Source organism: Danio rerio, chromosome 23, assembly GCF_052040795.2.
Source record: "Danio rerio strain M-AB ecotype USA chromosome 23, GRCz13ab, whole genome shotgun sequence".
Taxonomy (NCBI): domain Eukaryota; kingdom Metazoa; phylum Chordata; class Actinopteri; order Cypriniformes; family Danionidae; genus Danio; species Danio rerio.
This window is the reverse complement of record NC_141043.1, coordinates 47097735-47110000: the sequence shown is the minus strand read 5'-3', so window position 1 is coordinate 47110000 and position 12266 is coordinate 47097735. Positions and strand designations below refer to the sequence as shown.

The following is a 12266-nucleotide window of genomic DNA, read 5'->3' as shown; positions in this document are numbered from 1 at the left end:
GCGAGTGACTCTGCTGTTCTGATGCAGTTAGGGAGTTCATTCCACCAACTGGGCAGATTGAGCATGAGCGTTCGCGAAAGTGATTTCTTCCCTCTTTGGGATGGAACCACGAGGCGACGTTCATTCACAGAACGCAAGTTTCTGGAGGGCACATAGATCTGCAGAAGTGACAGCAGATAAGGAGCAAGGCCAGAACTCACTTTGTAGGCAAACATCAGAGCTTTGAATTTGATGCGAGCAGCAACTGGCAGCCAGTGCAAACGGACTAGCAGCGGAGTGACATGTGCTCTTTTAGGTTCATTGAAGACCACTCGTGCTGCTGCATTCTGGAGCAGTTGAAGAGGCTTGATAGAGTTATCACAGTTTCATTTGAGAAGCTGTATGTCATTTTAAAAGCCAGTTACTTTGTTACTAAATATTACAGAAATGTCCTTCAAAATAAGTACAAAAACATTAACAATGTCTATTTTGATGTCTTCTAGATGCAGTCGTGAGGTGTTTATTTGGCCGCATTTACCCTGATGGCCTGAATGAGTTCATCTTCTCTGATAATGAACAGTGACTCTGGGAAAGTGAAGGTGGAAGCAGCTTTTCTTCTGAGGGTAAAGTACATATAATCACATCAAGTTCTGCTGCTTAGGATGAGCTGCGACCCTGGATGAGAAATGCATTTATATTAGAGCCAGAACTCCTTGCCTTTAATTTCACGCTGCCTGCATCTCCATGAGAGAAAAAAATAAGGCTTAATTTTCTGCCAAGTTTTCTAAACCGGTGGAAACGAAAGTAGCATTTACAAAAATAAGAAGGAATAAATATCAACGTTTGTTTAACTGCTAATTTATTGCTTGGGTCATTTTTGAGGGACCTGAATTTGTGGGTCTAGCTGTATAATTATACTCTGCTGGTGCTAATTTAGCGCAATACCAAATTTAGTCACTGATTAATGATTATTTTGCATGATTTTGCTAGTTAAGGCTGTTATTAGAGCTTTTTGCACTGATCTTTAACCCCAAACACATTGTTTTTCTCAATTATGATGTGCGAATTAGAAAAAACAGCAACAGTTTAAAAAAAGATAATTACATTACAGTTTTTTGAGTCACAAGAAGTACAGAATCTGCTGTCATGTTTACATATTTTTCATTTTTTTACAATTCTAACCTTGCCTCATGGTTATGGCTTAGTATGTAATTTAGCTAGGGCTGCAACAACGAATCGATTAAATCGATAAGAATCGATTACTAAAAGCGCTGGCAACGAATTTCATAATTTCGAGACGTTTGATTAAAATAGAACACTTAAGCTCATCGTGGAGCGGAGTGAACACGGCCTCTCTCCGTCTCTTACTTACATACAGAGTTACTGATACTGATACACACTAGCCCCTTTCACACATACAGACCTTTCCGGAAAATTGCTGGTAATTTAAGGTTGTATGTGTGAACAGGCCCTTTTTGAAAATACTGGTAAATTCGTTCTGGCTATTTTCCGGAAAGAGAAGTTTAAACATTACCAGTAATTTGCCGGACTGCTGCGCTGTGTGAACGCAGAGGAAAGATTGCCGGAAAGAGCGCGTGCACTTCTAGAACGTGCTGACGTGAGACACCTGCTTTAGCCAATCAGAACAGTCAGACGCATTCACGTCCGCGCGGTTTATGAGAATAAAAGCCTTTGAATATTTTCCCAGATGCATTTAGCTGCTAGAAGTTAGTCAGATAACGTTTATATGTTCTTCTTAATGCCAACTGTGAAAATAATTATTGATAAGATGCTTATGATAAGCCGCTGATTGTTTACCTTCAAGCTTTGCATGTGCCTGTAAAACAGCCTGTGAGCGCCAGCACACGCACTTATTATGTACATCTCAACATGCGAAAGTGATCCTCCATATGTTTTCATCGAAGTTGTTCACAATACTGATCATCCACAGAGTTTGTGATGTAGTCAAATGTTTACAAACACAAGCGCAGCCGTTTAAGGCTCATTTGTGGTAAATGATGTCAGAATTTATCGGTATTTTGGAATGGATGTGTGAACGGTCTTTTCTGGAAAATTTCCGTAACGTCCTCGCCTTTGTAAACAGCGTTTTTTAGAATATATCGGTAGTCGTTCCGGAAATTTTCCGGATATTTACCGGTATCACTGTGTGAAAGGGGCTACTGATACACACTAGCCCCTTTCACACATACAGACCTTTATATTATATGTTCATCTTAATGCCAACGGTGTAATTAATTATCGATAAGATGCTTATGATAAACCGTTGTTTACCTTCAAGCTTTGCGTGTGCCCATGAAACAGCCCGAAGCGCCAGCACACACACGTCATGTACATCTCGACATGCGAAAGTGTTCTTCTATATGTTTTCATCGAAGTTGTTCACTATACTGAAATTCATCCACAGAGTTTGTGATGTAGTCAAATGTTTACAAATACAAGCGCAGCTGTTTAGAGGTAATTTCTGGTTAATGTCAGAATTTACCGGTATTTTGGAATGGATGTGTGCATGCTCTTGTCCGGAAAATTTCCGTAACGTCCTCGCCTGTTAGAACAGCACTTTTTTAGAATATACCGGTTAAGTCGTTCCGGAAATTTTCCATATATTTACCGGTATCACTGTGTGAAAGGGGCTACTGATACAGAGTTCAGAGCCTCAAAGATGGGTATGATGCTGAAGGAAGCAACAGCTGGGTAAATCACTACAGAATTTTGTTTTGTTTTGAAGTAAAACCGTAAAATCCCTTCTGCTGATGTTTTGTGTCTTGCGCTAAGCCAGAGAAAGACAGCGGGGTTAAGTTGGTTTTGTTTTCGGTATTCATGACACATTCAGTGATAGACGACATTAACTCAAACTCTTACCCTAAAAAGATCTAAACTGTGTTTCCTACTAAAACATACCTGTCAACATTGGGATGTGAAAATAAGGGATATGCCTACCATAACAAGGGATCCCCCCCGACCTCCTTTAAAAAAAAATCCCCAAATTACTAAATATGGTAATTTGGAGCTGGTCCATTGTAAATAAACAGTTCAAAGGTCAGTAATATGTTTTATTATTATTATTTACAATAAAATATAAATAGTTAACATTAGCAGCAAATACATTAGCAAACAGTTCAACTTATTAATATTTATAGCTATTATAATGAAATAGAATCAAATCTCATTAGCCGTTTCTTCACTGTATAACTCACACATTCTGATTAAAGAGCAACGAATTAATGATTTATTTTGATTTTTTTTTTATTTGATTACATTAACAGAGGTGTCACTTTAAAAATGCATACATCCAATGTTAAAACGAAATCATTTGACTGCTTTCCTCACTGTTTATGCTTATTTAGGACTAAATTGAAAAAAAAAAACCCACCCATATCAACATCTTTAGATAATAATATTATTAATTATGTGTATATGTCTGTTTAAACACGCACCCAAAACCCAGACTTTTGATCCGCTTCAAATCACGAGTATAGAAACCGTTTGGGACACAGTCTATTTATCACTTTGAAACGCTTCAGCTGACAGTCCTGCAGCGCTATGATTGTTTTGAAGATTGCATATGAAGGGGAGACGACGCTTATAATGAAAAAAAGGGAAATCACGCCGTTTTTATGTTTATTTCAAAGTGTTTTTGTGCCTAAACAAAGCGAAAGCACAGAACAGACTATCCTTTAGGAGCGAGGGGCGGCCCCTGGTGGTTCGGCGGTATGGGTTGCGTATAGGGAGGCTCGGCTCTTTAATGTTTATTTGCCACCCTTCAGAGAAAGACTGAAAATACGGGAGAAATACGGGAAAATACCTTTACGGGATCATAGCGGGATAGAACTGTAAAATACGGGAGAATCCTGGGAAAACAGGACAGTTGACAGTTATGTACTAAAAGACAAAGCAGGTTATGTTTTACAGCTGTCTTTTTCTTTTTTTCACTCTATTACGAGCACTGCTTTAAGCAGTTGCAATAGCTTGCGCTGAGCAGAGCTGTCAGTAGGGGACTGTCGGAAAAGTGCTATTTTTTATTTTTTTTATCGAAAACAAGAACTAACTTAAATCCGCTGAGAAAGACGTGTCATATTTTCACAATTCTGCAGCGTTTTAACCACCTAATGCTTAATTTATATTTTTGACATGTTATGGAATTCCCTGCCGTTAGACGTTGGTCAGGTGGACTCTCTCCAATTCTAAATTCCGGGTCAAAACCTTTCTGTTCTGGATTGCTTTTAATGATTTTCTGGATTAATACCATGTTTTATTATTCTTCTGTCTTGCTTTTATAATGTGCCTGTCACATACTGTAAGGTGTCCTTGAGTGCTGTGAAAGGTGAAAATCTGTGTTTTTGAAACCAATGAAGACAGCAGAATTCAATAATTTATTTGATTAAACACAGTCTGCTGAAACACTTTGATTGACATCCTCCAAGCGGCAAAGCCCCGCCCACTAGTGACCATCTCTCCCTCATTAGCATAGAATGTTATGCCTGTTTTGAATCTGCCTCTATGCTGACCCACAGGCATCCGTAGCTCCGCCCTCTTTTAAAAAGAGCACAATCTCATTTGAATTTAAAGCGACAGTCACCAAAACACCACAATTAGGAACAAAGCCTGAAAGGGTCAGTTTCAGAGAGTTATAATTATCTGTCTGGTATTTTGAGCTGAAACTTCACACTCTTATTTTTATCTTGTAAAAAGGGGCATAAAAGTCCCCTTAAACTTATGTAGTAATTTTTTTTTTTACATTTTTGTCACAATGTCAACTCTATGGTCTATTCCTCTATGGTTTTCTGATCATTTGAGGGCTATTATTAAAAACTCTGATATTTCCCAGCCTGCGGTTTTCTCATTGTCTTTTGTCAGGTCGTTCTGACACCATCTTTTCTGTTGATGTGTTGAAACGACTGTACTTTTTCCCCCTGTGCGTTTGGATGGAGCGCGGTGATTTAGCACCGCTCACGGATGGAGAGAAACCGCGGCTCAAATCTCTCCCGCTGCTCTGATTGATGGACGCCTTCAATACTCGAGCTGGCAGCAAAGTTGAGTAGCGTTCATTGTAATGCATTTGCCCTGAATAAATGCCCTCGATACGAGCGTGACTTTGCGGCATTTTACACTTCATCAGGTCGTTTTTTTCCCCTGCACCAATCAAAGGAGTGAAATAAAAGACACATGCACTTGTATTTTGCCATGAATTTCATTTATTCTGTCGCCCAGGGGTGTTCAGTGCTGCTCCTGTAAGGCTAAAGTGCTGCAGAGTTGTGTTCCAGTCAGCTTCAGTGCACTTATTCACACATTTTTGAGTTGTTTTGTTCATCAAAAAGATTTTTTTGAAAAGTAGATGTGTTGTAGAAAATATCTTATTTGCAGTTGCAGTGTTGTGAAGTGGATTTTATATTCTTTAAAGTGTGAAGTTAATCTATATATTCAAATTGTATGTGTATAATCTGCTTCTAGACTTGCAGACCATTAGAAGAATTACCATATCACAAGAAATGGATAAGTTATATAGTTACCAGGTTTGGGTCAGGGGTTAACCAAGGTGGAAATTGAGGTCAGGGGTTAACCTAGGTGGAATTTGGGGTCAGGGGTTAACCTAGGTGGAATTGGTGTGACATATGTAGATCAAAGGGAAAAATAGTTGCAAAAGAAGTATATAACCAGAACAGAACATCAGTGAGACAGAATTTTTCAGACAGAGATGCTACTGGGGGTCTCCTGAAAGTTCTCCTTTGTTGTCGACAATAAAGTATACTCTTCTGATATTCATAACCTCCAGACTGAGTTTAATTTAGTAAGAGAAAAACAAAGAAAACCACTACATTTGGCATCCCTGTGTGTGGGCTGGAAAGGAGCAGGACTGGTGTTACTGTGCATGCTGGACTGTGATTTAGTAAGAGAAAAACAAAGAAAACCACTACAGTTGCTGTCCTTAAATGTAAAGTTGTTAATCTAAAAAAGTGCATCCTAAATATATTTATGAAAGTCCTGTGAGGCCATGCATTCAGAAATATCTTTCTCTCTTGTTTTCTTGACTTTTAATAACTCGTGATCTCCACATCAGAGATGGCAAAAGTATGTTAACTCATGTTTAAAACAACTTCGGTAAAAGTTGAAGAACTGATTATACTTTTGTACTTAAGTAAAAGTAAAAAAGTACAGCCACAATGTCCTTGGATAAAAAGTACCTATTGGTGATGGGTCGTTCATGAACGATTCGTTAATTTTGAACGAATCTTCAATATGACTCGAGCTACGAGTCTTCTCAGGAATTGATTCGTTCATCCGTGCGTGCACACATTTGTGCTGGTGGTATCGTTCATTTCAAGTCTTTTGAGTCATTTATCGCGGAAAGGCAGAAGCCAATCATATGCGGAAGAAGAATTGAACAGTTCACCTCTCGAGTCTTTGGGTTTGAGTCATTTTGTCACATGATGAACGGATGACTCAAGAACCAGAAGACTTGAAAGGTGAACTAATTATCATGGCTCCTATGGACTCAGTCTGTGTACATTGGTTAAGATTCTATGTGACTAAGTGTAACGTGAACGAACCACTGACATTTGAAGACATGAAGAGGGGAGCTGAGCAAAGAGACAACAATACCCTCGTAGACAAAAAAACAGGTCAACACTGAATTATTATTTTCTCCTTCTTACAGTATTCTATTGATGACTTATTTGTCGTGTGATCAACCTTTTGGGCTAGTTGTAGATGTGTTTGGAAGCAATTCGTAACATTTAATAATATTTTTGGCAAATTGAACCAAATGAACGAAATGAATCGAAAAAAGATTTGTTCATCTCGATGAATGAGACTAAAAGATCTGAGTCAGTAAAATGATCCAAACTTCCCATCACTAGTACCTATTACTGCTACATGTTTTAGTTTCACTAGGGACATGTTTCCCCATATGTATCATCATCCTGACGCAAACTCACAGCGTTCATTATGTAGTTTTGTGGCTGTTGATCAAAAACAACAGCTGCCGTCCATGGTTATATACTCTAAAAATAAAATAAATCTGTAGGTCTGTGTATCTTTATTAATGTCAACTTGCATTTTACACCGAATTCTGTCCAAAATATATATTTATTTTATATTTGAAAATTTATTATTGAATATTTTGAAAAATACTTTCTTTTGCCAAAATAAATACTCATCATATTCTGTCTGTCTGTCTGTCTGTCTGTCTGTCTATCTATCTGTCTATCTGTCTGTCTGTCTGTCTGTCTGTCTATCTATCTGTCTGTCTGTCTGTCTGTCTGTCTGTCAGGGCTGCTCGATTTTGGGGAAAATCATAATCATGATTATTTTGGTCATAATTGTAATCACGATTATTCCAAACGATTATTAGTTGAAGTCAAAATTATTAGCGCTCCTGAGAATTTTTTAAAATAAATATTTCCTAAATGATGTTTAACAGAGCAAGGAATTTTAACAGTATTTCCTCTATTTTTCTTCTGGAGAAAGGCTTAATTGTTTTGTTTTGGCTAGAATAAAAGCAGGTTTAAATATTTTGAAACCTCTTTTAAGGTCAATATTATTATATTTTTGATTTTCTGCAGAAGAAACTATTGTTATATAATGACTTGCCTAATTACCCTGATTAAGCTTTTGAATCACACTTTGAATTTGAATGTTTTTATTTAAAAAAAATATCTACTAAAATATTATGAGCTGTCATCATATCTATAAGACAAAATTAATCGGTTATTAGAAATAAATGATTAAAACTATTATGTTCAGAAATCCATTAAACAGAAATTGGGGGGAAAAGGTTGCTAATATTCAGGAGGGCTAATAATTCTGACTTCAACTGCATATATTATTTTCCTCCCTGCAAAGGAAAGAGAAATAAATACAATAGAATAAAAATATGAAACAAACTGTGCTTTAAGCATCTTCACCGTAAGAAAAACACTTTAGCTACAAAAGTAGTCAAGAGCAGAGAGGGATTTTCTAGTTTTATTTATCATGAAAAAGCAGGCGGCAGATGTGCTCTGTCACTTTAATGGTTTCTCTTTCACGTGTCTTTTGATTCTCAACTCGTTTGTTTATTACACAAATGAGGGTTAATATGAATAATCACTAAACACCACGTTTCGACACCTATTTGAACATTACAGCGCTCACGTTAATGACTTTAGATGTGTGTGCTCACTGCTCGTCACAATGTGCGAATGAGACCAAGTGCAGACTGCATGCTTCTGACTGTCTGCGCGCCGCACACACATAAGCATGCGGTCTTTTACGCTTTTAAGAGCAACAAGTGAGGACAGCTGGACAGGGGGCGGTAAATAATGGAATAATCGTTTATCTCGATTAATGTTTTTTTCATAATCGTTAGAAGCCATAATCGAAATCGAAATCGGATTTTCGATTAATTGCACAGCCCTACTATCTATCTATCTGTCTGTCTGCCTGCCTACCTGCCTACCTACAGTTGAAGTCAGAATTATTTTCCCCCCGTTTATTTTTTTTCCCTCAATTTCTGTTTAACGGAGAGCAGATTTTCTTTCCACACATTTCTAAACATAATACTTTTAATAAGTCATTTCTAATAACTGATTTATTCTATATTTACCGTGATGACAGCACATAATATTTTACTAGATATTCTTCTAGACACTTTTATACAGCTTAAAGTGACAATTAAATGCTTAACTAGGTTAATTGGGTTAACTAGGCAGGTTAGGGTAATTAGGCAAGTCATTGTATAACGATGATTTGTTCTGTAGACTATCGAAAAAAATATATAGCTTAAAGGAGCTAATAATATTGTCCTTAAAATGCTTTTTTTAAAAATGAAAATTGCTTTTATTGTAGCTGAAATAAAACAAATAAAGACTTTCTCAGAAAGAAAAAATATTATCAGACCTACTGTGATTTTACCGCACAAACAGCGGAAAACATATGCTGGATAAGTAGGCGGTTCATTCCGCTGTGGCGACCACTGATAAATAAAAGGGACTAAGCTGAAGGAAAATGAATGAATGAGTTTTCCATTATATGAAATGCCTCTGAAAATAATGGAATGACTAAAGCGAACCGCAGATGATGGATGCGTGTTCAGATAATCTCAAACACTTTAGTCTCCAAACATAAAATCAATAAATCCTTGGTGCACACAAGTACAAATGTCTGTGTTGTTGTTTTGCCGTATTTGCTTATTTTTGGCATCTCAAATCCTACTAATAAGTCAGCATTTACTAACTGCGGTTTGGCTGAAATCCCAAGCATATTTTGTGGCATATTGAGCTGAGCAGGTTGTATATGTGCTTGATGATGAAGTCAACAAGTCTGTCACATCCTAAACAAACAGATGCCAGATTTAAAATAAGTCGTTCTGTTCCCTCATTCCCGGTAAATGCTTGTTGCTCGACTCGCAAATTACACACAGTCTTTTTATGTTTGACATATTTGAGCTTTGAGTTTAGAGAATCATGAGTAGTTGCTAAATGCATTAGAAATGCATTGTTAAAACGCATTATTAGCACTCATTTTGGAGTTACTGTAAATCACATTTTTTCTCCAGTTCTGTTATTCCAGCCTGATCTCACGAGAAAACGTAAGTATTTTACGTTTTGCCAGTTTAGTGGCTAATTCGTACGAATTCGTACGAGTTCAGTCGTAAGAAATGGTACGATTTTAAAAAGGAGGCGTGGCACCTAACCCCACCCCTAACCCCAACCGTCATTGGGGGATAAGCAAATCGTACTAAATTGTACAAATTAAATCGCACGAATTCATACGAATTAGCCACTAAATGAAAAAGTTACGAATTGCCGTGAGATTGTGTTGGTTATTCTGTGCAGGGTTAAACCCGTGGCTACTAATTGTGTGAGAAGGATGGTAAGGGTTGGGGTGAATGCCTTTTAAATGAGTTTATCATTTCCACTGGTGTAAAGTAACTACAAATACTCAAATTACTCTAGTTGAGTAGTTTTTCTCAGGAATTGTATTTAGTAAGTAGTTTTAAAAATGTGTATTTTAACTTTCCTTTGAGTACATTTTTAGTGCAGTATCTGTACTTTTACTCCACTACTTTCCTTCAACCTTAAGTCACTACTTTGTTTCTTGTTTATGGGGATTAGAAAAATCAGTCCTGTGATTCCTGTCCAATCAAATCTCGAATCAGGCTGCCAAAAGCTGTTTCGGATAGTTTCGGAGACGTTGTCCTCTCTATTCTGCCGCCCTAGGCACGGATAAAACTGAGGGCGCGGGTGGTGAGGGTAGTGTCGGGGAATACCACTCTCTATTCTGCTGCCCTAGACACGGATATAACTGAGGGCGCGGGTGGCGAGGGTAGTTTTAGGGACGTAGCCCTCTCTATTCAGCCGCCCTAGACGGCCGCCTAGGTTTCCTCAATGGATGCGCCAGCCCTGCGCGTGTCATCAAACCATATTGATATGAACGATATTGGATAATACCGCATGGAGTTGGGGAATCATATTGATATATCCCCAGAACCTGATATACTGCCCAGCCTTATACTGCTCAGTGAGCGCCGTCTTTCGGATGAGATGTTATACCGAGGTCCTGACTCTCTCTTTAAAAATCCCAGGATGTCCTTCGAAAAAGAGTAGGGGTTTCACCCCGGCATTCTGGTCAAATCTGCCCACTGGCCTCTGTCCATCATGGCCTCCTAACCATCCCCATATGATAATTGGCTTCATCATTCTGTCTCCTCTCCATCAATCAGCTGGTGTGCGGTCTGGTGCAAAACGGCTGCCGTCGCATTATCCAGGTGGATGCTGCACACTGGTGGTGGACGAGGAGATTCCCCTATCTGTAAAGCGCTTTGAGTGCCCAGAAAAGCGCTATATAAATGCAAGGAATTATTCAACCAAGGGCAAACCTTTTATTTTCTTAATGACATGCACAGATGAATTGTTTACCACACAGCTATCAATGTGAGCTGACCACATCAATATGGTTAGTTTTGAATTCATGTGGACTGTAAGTGTATAATGTTGTTGTTTATAATGTGCTCCACATTATATGGACTGGTTTTAGTCCTGTGGCCTCATTCTTGCTGTTTTTCTGTGCTCTCTACAGTGTTTATCAGAGCTGTCAGAGTGCGGGTTCAGGTGAGGGCGTGTGTTTATCGGAGCTCCGCAGCCGCGTCTCTGTCAGCGCGTGCCTCGCCTGTCCGGCCCGCTTTAGTTGTGGGTGTTTAAAATTAGATTTAACATCTATCATTTCTGTTAGCTGAATGGCTCGGTGTCAGGGTTTGGCAGAGGCCATCCGTCACCGACCGCGTGTCTGCCCCGTCTCTCCAGACCATCCGTCAAAGCGGCGGGAGAGAGGAAATATCAGCGCGGGTCGAATGCAAACACGCGCCCGGAGCAACAGCGCTGAAATATACACGTTCATCCAGTGCGCTGCACATGATATGCAAACTAATAGGGCTGTAGCAGTATATCATGCACACGTTTATTTCTTGTACAATGGTCATATTTCAAACCAATATAAAAAACACGGTATGTGCATTTTGCAAGCAAAAGTGCTGCTGTTTAGCCTGTGTGTTAACTCTTATGAAAATGTGGAGTTTCAGTTGACGGCTGCATCAAAGCAATCAAGAAAAACTGTAAACTTCACAATCACTCAACAATATGGTTACTGCTCATATAGTCCGGATTAACCAATGGGCCTTATGGGCACAGGTTAATTGCAAATAGCGCACCTAGTTGGAATAAGCGGTTTACGGTTTACACCCATCGATGCCTGATTGATAAAGACAACATGAGTAAAGAGCGGATTGGTATTACAGCCTGAGTGGCGCACCTGGTAAAGCACACAGCAACATCTTTTGATGCGATTGATCATTAACCTGGTTCGAATCCACCATCACTTTTTTTCTCCTCATTACATATCAGACTGGATATACATTTATTTTTAACAGGAAGGAAACATTTTTAAAAGATAATGCAAATGTAATATAAAGTCACAAGTGCCTCGTGGGTATTTAATAATGTTTAATAATGAGAGAGTAAGGCCCTGAAGAGGAGAGAGACGGGAGAGAAGAGGTATAGTGTGTGTGTGATTTCGGATACTTTTAGGTTTATGATCAAGTTGATCTATGCTGTTTGTCTACTCTTCATCACGAGGAGAGAGAATACAGGGAGAGGAGGAGACAGACAGTAAACCATTAATGAGTGTGTGTATTATGAAAGACTCCTATTCATAGAACTGGATTGGAGAGGCATTGTGTGTTATATGCCATGCCAATAGTATGCTATATAAGTTTGTAAAAGCAATACATTAAAATA

General features: G+C 38.6%; 1 long non-coding RNA gene across 1 annotated transcript in view; it reads left to right on the top strand.

Annotated features, from left to right (window-relative positions):
- Positions 1-12266, top strand: part of LOC141380572 (uncharacterized) — a 55043-nt gene that overhangs the window by 13185 nt on the left and 29592 nt on the right. The window contains exon 2 of the long non-coding RNA XR_015524060.1: positions 483-602. This is a non-coding gene — a long non-coding RNA (uncharacterized LOC141380572). The remainder of the gene's footprint in view (positions 1-482; positions 603-12266) is intronic.